The 8116-nt window shown below is 38.2% G+C and overlaps 1 long non-coding RNA gene across 1 annotated transcript; it reads left to right on the forward strand.

Moving 5' to 3' along the window:
• Positions 1 to 2308: 2308 nt before the first annotated feature.
• LOC149823207 (uncharacterized) lies at positions 2309 to 4098 on the forward strand. The gene is made up of 2 exons (XR_016435056.1): positions 2309 to 3158; positions 3817 to 4098. It is a non-coding gene; the product is annotated as an uncharacterized LOC149823207 (long non-coding RNA).
• The last annotated feature ends 4018 nt before the right edge of the window (positions 4099 to 8116 follow it).

The raw sequence follows: 8116 nt of genomic DNA on the forward strand, positions 1-8116 counted from the left end.
AAATTCCGTCTCTCTCTCTCATTACAGAGTGGCTTGGGATGTCGATGGTGGTGGTGGACCACTTCAATCGACTTCCTGACTCCGTGCTGCTCATCATCCTGAACAAGCTAGGCGACGTCAAACTGTAACGTTCCTTCGCGAAACGCCATGTACCACCATGGCTGATCTCGCTCTCCTGCATGCCCGCCTCGTCGTTGTGGCCACCTCGTCAGGCTCTGCGCCCTCCCCCTGTCCGATGGGTTTATCTCCCATGCGCTCCTCTACCTCACCCACCTCTCCAAACCCACCATTTTCTCCTTCAACACCATCATCAAAAGGCTACCTCATTCGATTGCTTCCTGCGCTTGCCATCGATTTCTTCAATCACCAGATGGTTCAATGCAGAGTTTTGCCGAATAAGTACACGCTTCCCCTGTTGATCAATGCTTCTGCGCACCAGAATCAGGTCTACGAAGGTGAGATCCTCCATTGCATTTTGTACAAACTGGGGTTTGATTTGGTTTTGCCCGTTTCAAATTCCTTGATCCATATGTATGGGAATTGTGGGCTTCTGGATGGTGCTCGTTAAGTATTCGATGAAATGCCGCTAAGAGATTTGGTATCTTGAAACTCTATGGTTGATGGATATGTGAAATTTGAAGATATCGCTGTCGCTGAGGATGTTTACTTGGCTTATTTGCCCCTGACACATATTTGACTTTCTGCTATTGAAGGAAGTTGGTTTGGTGCATCCGGACTAGAAAAGCTTTTCTGGGATGTCATTGTATTTAAAAAGATAAGATGTATTCTGGGGGGACGTATTCGTTTTATGCTTTGTGGCAGTGCTCTTTTGTCTGGAGATACCCAAAGGTTTATCAACATCTGTGTCGAGTAAATCTCTTTTTATCATTTCTATATTTGAAATTAAATATTGTACAGATATGAAATAAGCTTAACACTGACTGGAACAACTATATAACAAAGTGCTAGAACTTTTATAGTAGCAACTTTTAGTGACCATGCCTCGTTGCAATGGATCATGTTATGGTGATTCTTAATCATCAAACTCCCAAGAAGTTTTTGCCGAATTATAGGGTTTGGTTTCTATGAATGTTTGAGTGCTTTTGCTGATCTGGGCAATATGATGCACTTGAGTTTTATTGGTTTGGTAAAGTTTTCTTGTTCTCCATGCTGCTTTGATTGTATTGTCTTTTACTTATTTTCACAAGCAATTGTATTTTTATAGAAACTAATGCGGTTTAACTCTTCAGGGCTCCAATAGGTCAAGGTTATGGGTTAACAGAGACATGTGCTGGTGCAACTTTTTCTGAATGGGACGATCTCTCAGTGGGTCGTGTTGGTCCACCTTTACCTTTTTGTTTTATTAAGGTAGCACATCTTTCAAGAAAAAGCAAGTATTGTTGTGGAGACACCAATCCCCATATTGTTTAGGGCTGTTTATTTTCATGGCTTAGTAGGCACCTAACCTTGTCTTGCAGGCATAGGTGGCTATTGCAGGAACAGAGAAATTGAGTGTTGGTAATACCCAGTTTGGGATGCATGTGCCTTGTATATAGGTCTTTGCCTCTTAGGAAGTGTCCATATTGAGGCTATTCCTTGATGGGAAGTTGTAATCCTTATGATCATTATAAAGATTATCGAACCATCACCTACTATAAGTTGTTTCTGATTTTTTTCCCCTATCATTTAGGTCTGTAACTTTCTATCTGCTATTTCTAGACTCATTGTATATTGAGGTGCTGATTTGTTGATATTTGTTTCCAAGCAACTGCCCGGGGTTCCTGAAAGTGAATTAGTCTTTTGGCTCTTTCAAGTTGAACTTTTGAATATGTTTCATATAGTTATAAAGTCTATGGTGAATCTGATCTGTTGCCTATGTTTAGGTTAGAAATACTGTATCTCATTTGCAATATACAATGAAGCTCCTTTATTTTTGTTTACCTATCTTGTAATTTCTTTTGCAGCTTTGTCATGTAATAGTGGATTGTTGCCCATTATATATAGGTCTTCACCAGTATAAGGGTTGATCTTTTCTTATCAAACATCCTTTCTTATTAAAAAGAGGCTGCTGCTGTAGTGAGTGTTCTGCAGTCTTAATTCTGACTTCGCATATTCATTTGGATTTATCCTATTAATGTATTAAAAATTAACTAATTTGTCATATGAATTTATTCTACATTGGAATATACAAGTTGTTTTTCTTCAATAATACTTATATGATTTGTTTTTCCCCCTATTCTGTTTTCCTATTGGTACTTTATGATTTGTTTTTTCTCTATTCTTTTTCTTTTTTTTCCTTTGAACATGCTTGAGGGGTGACCACTATCTTAGTTTATGGGCCTCCATGTAGGACAAGGATTTTTCTGTCTCAAGTTCCACTTCCTTCCTGTAAGTATTATCTGTTCAATGTTGTGATATTCTCTATCTGCGCCTACATGACCTAGATCATATGGGTATCAGGTTTTGTTTACTCTAAGCTAACATGGTTATGATTGTTAAATGTATTATATTTGTAAATTTCTATGCTATGTGGAAGTCTTATCTTACTGCTAAAACATGAAATAATGAATCTTGAGTAATTAACACAGAAAAGAATACAAAAATAATGATTAATGACCAAGGAAACATAAATGAAGTTGAATGGATGCACCTTTGCGAGTTCATGCCTCGAGGAAGTTTGGAAAATCACCTTTTCAGGAGTGAGTTCCTTCTCACCTGTGTATTCATGAACTTCATTCTTTCAATCGAGTTGCTACTGTTAAGTTTTACAACTCTGTTAACCCTTTGCTCAAAAAGTGCTAATGTTGCTGATAAGTTTCATAAAATGACCTCATCAAAGCCTTGCTGGCATTAGTATTGCAGCTTTTGTTCATCTTATGAGCCATGCAGGTGGTTTATTTTCTGAGGATAAGTGGCTAGAAGTGGTTTTATCACTGAAAGAAGTAACTACTGCCACTCTTCCTGATTTCTCAAGGGTTCTAAATAAAATGAACAGTGTGCATATGATTAGTAGCTCTGAAGTCTCTTCCAGCAAACAGGGTGAGTTTTCTGGATCAGCCATGCTTGATGATGAAATGGAGAAATCAAGCGAGCAGATCCTGTGTCTTGCCATTAGCGATGTCAAGTGTCGGACCGTTGTTCAACTTCTACTTATTCAGGTATGCTCCTCCCACCCCTGCAATGTTTAACGTGTTATTTCCATTTGGATATTTGAGCATCATATTCATCAGGTTTATATTGGTATTAATTCGATGTCTATGTTACCTGTCTTGTAGAGAGGTTTTGTTTCTCTCTCTCTCTCTCTCTCTCTCTCTCTCTCTCTCTCTTTTCTTTCATTGTTGATTTTTCAAGTGTTAAGAACTCATTTGCCAAGCTCTTAACAAATATATTGTATACAATGACGAACCATCTTTACTGATTTTGATATCTATGAACCTTGTCTACATTTGATTACCCATTTTATTGCATTTTAGTATGCATTTTCTCTTTTAATGTTGTAGCTTGGATCTCTTCTCAGATTTGAGACAAATAGATGTCTCATACTTGTTGCAACTTAGGATCCGAGCCGAGCATGAGTGCCTCCTGGTTATCATTTGTGAACTCCATAAATGATTTGTTATCTTCATAGAAAGATAGAAGCATTTTTTCTCTTGTTCTAGAAACTTACCATGCTTTAAATTGTGAACATTTTGTGTAGGTTTCGGCAATAAGCCTGAAATAAGTTTTTCACTTGATGGATAACTTAGGCTGATCATGACAATGTCTCAGAATTGTGCTCCAAATTGCTACTAACAAGTCTTTTTTTGGCATTGACAGGTTTGCAACAGCAATGATTGATAATCAAATTGATTGCGGGGTGTTGAACATTATTCCTATGGAGTAAAACCAAAAGGAAATTGGTCTTGGGGTTTGAAAACCTCTAGTACATTTTAGTTTTCCAAGGGTACAATGTTGAATAAATTGATATGGTTTGTAATACATTCTTCTCGATACAAGCTTGAAGAAATTGCTAAAATGTTTCCAAGGCATGTGGTGTATATTATAAAACACTAAAAGTTTAAGGAACAATTTTCCATTGTGATGACCATCAAGGAAAAAGTAGGACTGATTAGGATCTTGTTACAGGAGAAGTATTGTGTGATGATGCAGTAGAAGTCCGAGGCATTAAAGGTTTTTTGTATTGTCTAATAGAGGAGCTTGATGTGTGTACCTTTTAGACAGACCTGATGTGTCTACCTTCTAGAAAGGGTTTAGGGTTTAGGCATGCCCAGGATCTTGGAGACTTCTTCATTCCTTTTCATGAGATAAATCGTGACTTCACGCGCAAGATTCAAAAGAAAGAAATTACAGAGGCTTTGAAGAAAATGCAATCTAAAAAGGCAGTTGGCCCGGATGGTATACCTATCGAGGCTTGAAAATGCTTGGGTGAGAAAGGTTTAGTATGGTTGACAAATTTTTTTAACAAGATTTGGCGGACAAATAAGATGCCTAATGAGTGGAGGAAGAGTACTTTGGTGCCTCTCTATAAGAATAAGGGTGATATACAAGATTGCACAAATTATCGTGGTATAAAACTCATGAGTCATACTATGAAACTTTGGGAGAGGGTGATTGAGTATAGGTTGAGGAAGGTTGCTATGATATTGGAGAATCAATTTGGTTTTATGCCTGGAAGATCAACTATGGAAGTTATACATCTTCTTAGACAACTTATTGAGAGATATAGAGAGGGGAAGAAAAATTTGCATATGGTTTTTATTGATTTGGAGAAGGCATACGATAGAGTACCTAGGGATGTTCTCTAGTGGACAATGATGAAGAAAGGTATCTCTCTCAAGTACATTAGTATAATTAAAGATATGTACGAAGGAGTAGTAACCAATGTTCGCACTTGTGGAGGGGTGACAAACAATTTTCCTATAACGGTTGGGTTACATCAAGGATCTACATTAAGCCCTTTCCTTTTTGCTATAGTGATAGATGAACTCACGAGATCAATTCAAGAAAATATGTTGTGGTGTATGTTGTTTGCTGATGATATTGTTTTGATTGATGAGTCTAGAGCTGGGGTTAATGCTAAGTTAAAATTATAGAGACAGACTTTGGAAGCAAGAGGTTTTACGTTGAGTAAGAGTAAGACAAAATATATAGAATGTCGGTTTAGTAAGCAACGAAGTAGTGATGAGAGTGTAGTGAAGCTTGGTGAACAAAAAATAGCGGTGGATGACTGCTTCAAATATTTGGGATCTATCATTCAAAAGAATGGAGAAATTGATGGAGATGTAAATCATAGGATTAAGGTTGGGTGGATGAAATGAAAAAGTGCAACTGGAGTGTTATGCGATCGTAGAATGCCATTGCGGTTGAAGAAAAAGTTTTATAGAACGACAATTAGACCCACTTTACTATATGGTACGGAATGTTGGGCTGCCAATAGACATCATTTTCAAAAAATCTGTGTAACTGAGATGCGTATGCTTCGATGGATGTGTGGAAAGACACTAAAAGATAAGATTCAGAACGAGGAAATACGTAAGAAGGTAGGCATTGTATCCATTGAAAATAAGATGAGTGAGAATCGTTTACGATGGTTTGGGTATATTCAGCGAAGGCCTAATGATGCTTCAGTTAGAAGGATGGAGAAATGAGAAAATATATTAGCTAAAAGAGGTCGGGTTAGGCCTAAGAAGACTTGGATGGAGATGATAAGAAAGGATATGAATGCTTTGAACCTCATCGAGGACATGACATTGGATAGAAATGAGTGGAGGAGAAGGATTCATGTGGAGGACCCAAAATGATTTCCTTTTTGGTTCATATCGCCGACCCCAATTGTTTGGGATGAAGGCGTTGTTGTTGTTGTAATTTCTGCTTCAATCCAGAAATGACGCAGAATCGTGGTATTCTTTCTTGTTTTCGACAATTGCTTCAAAACATCATTTTCATGTGTTTCCAATATATTGCTTTGCCGAAATATAGTGTTAACCAAAGCATGGTGTTGTCAAAATGTGGTATTGAAATGTCGTGTTCCTGTTGCCAACTTTACTCTCAACGCAGTGTTTTAACACCATGTTCCCAAACAACATATGGTGTTGGCAAAGCTGCAATGCATTGCTTCCAAACAACAAAAGGTGTTGTGAAAACCAAGACACAGCTCCTATTCAAGGCTCTTAAACAGAACTTTAATCATTGAACCTTGTCATGCTTTTGTCCTGTCCAGTAAGTGCTCTCTAAGAGATTCAATGTCAGAGCTCAAAGATATCAAGTTTCAGACTTTCTTTTCATGAAGCAATATTTTCTGTAATTATAGCACTGGAAATAAATATATGTATGAAGGAGTAGTAACCAATGTCCGCACTTGTGGAGGGGTGACAACCAATTTTCCTATAATGGTTGGGTTACATCAAGGATTTGCTTTAAGCCCTTTCTTATTTGCTATAGTAATGGATGAGCTTACGAGATCAATTCAAGAAAATGTGTCGTGGTGTATGTTGTTTGCTGATGATATTGTTTTGATTGATGAGTCTAGAGCTGGGGTTAATGCTAAGTTAGAATTATGGAGGCAGACATTGGAAGCAAGAGGTTTTAAGTTGAGTAAGAGTAAGACAGAATACATGGAATGTCGATTTAGTAAGCAACAAAGTACTGACAGGAGTGTAGTGAAGCTTGGTGAGCAAGAAATACCGGTGGATGACTGTTTCAAATATTTGGGATCTATCATTCAAAAGGATGGAGAAATTGATGGAGATGTAAATCATAGGATAAAGGTTGGGTCGATGAAATGGAAGAGTGCAACTGGAGTGTTGTGTGATCGTAGAATGCCATTGCGGTTGAAGGGAAAGTTTTATAGGACGACTATTAGGCCCGCTTTACTATATAGTACGGAATGTTGGGCTGTCAAGAGACATCATATTCAAAAAATGAGTGTAGCTGAGATGCGTATGCTGAGATGAATGTGTGGAAATACAATAAAAGATAAGATTCGGAATGAGGAGATACGTAAGAAGGTAGGCATTGCACCCATTGAAAATAAGATGAGAGAGAATCGTTTACGGTGGTTTGGACATATTCGACGAAGGCCTAATGATGCTCCAGTTAGAAGGATGGAGAAATGGAAAAATATATTAGTTAAAAGAGGTTGGGGTAGGCCTAGGAAGACATGGATGGAGGTGATAAGAAAGGATATGAATGCTTTGAACCTCACCGAGGACATGGCATTGGATATAAATGAATGGAGGAGAAGGATTCATGTGGAAGACCCATAATGATTTTCTTTGTTGGTTTATATCGCCGACCCCAATTGTTTTGGGATGAAGGCGTAGTTGTTGTTGTATAGCACTGGAAATAACCCTCTCAATTGGAGGGCCACATGAATCATTTTTTTTTTCACTTGCTAGTACAGTTTATTGTCATATAAATTATTTTTTCTTTTTATTGATCATTTCTGTCCACCCTAGCTTAAATTCCTGACTCCACCACTGTGTATGATTGTATTTTGTGTATATATGTCTCACCATCGGACCCACAGGTGGAAGAGCATGGCTCACCTAACGATCTAGGGTTTAATACTAGTATCCCCCCCCCCCCCCCCCCCCACCCAAAAAAAAAAGGACAAGAAGGATGCTGGCTGATATGCCTCTCCATAAATCGAAAGACATGTTTCCTAACTAAGAACACTTCTTCCTGTGGGAAAGCAGACAAATTGTCCCAGATGAGAGTGTCACCCAGGACATGTAATCATAAAAATGACACAAATCTGCACTCCTGAAAACGTTTTCCAGTGAAAAGTTTTCCTCACCACTTTCATGGGGAAATGTTTCTCGGGCCTCTGTCTCAAGGAAGTGTCATCTTAGGTTTTGTTCAGAAAAGCCATTTTAATGGCTCATCCATTATGTCAAAATCCAGCATACTGATCCATGCTTCTTGGTCACATTGTCCTGGACCCAACCATCCATTATAAATGCATAATATAAACTAGTCAAATAAGCACATAAAGAGGGCTTATTTTCTAGCAGCGGTTCCCAACAAAACTGCAGTAGCTTGTTGTAGGGACACAAATGGTTCAGATCCGAAACAGCTAAATACATGGGGAATTAGATCGGGATCAGATCCAGAA

This window comes from Nuphar pumila, chromosome 10, assembly GCF_984573655.1.
Source record: "Nuphar pumila chromosome 10, dmNupPumi1.hap1.1, whole genome shotgun sequence".
NCBI classification, from domain to species: Eukaryota; Viridiplantae; Streptophyta; class Magnoliopsida; order Nymphaeales; family Nymphaeaceae; genus Nuphar; species Nuphar pumila.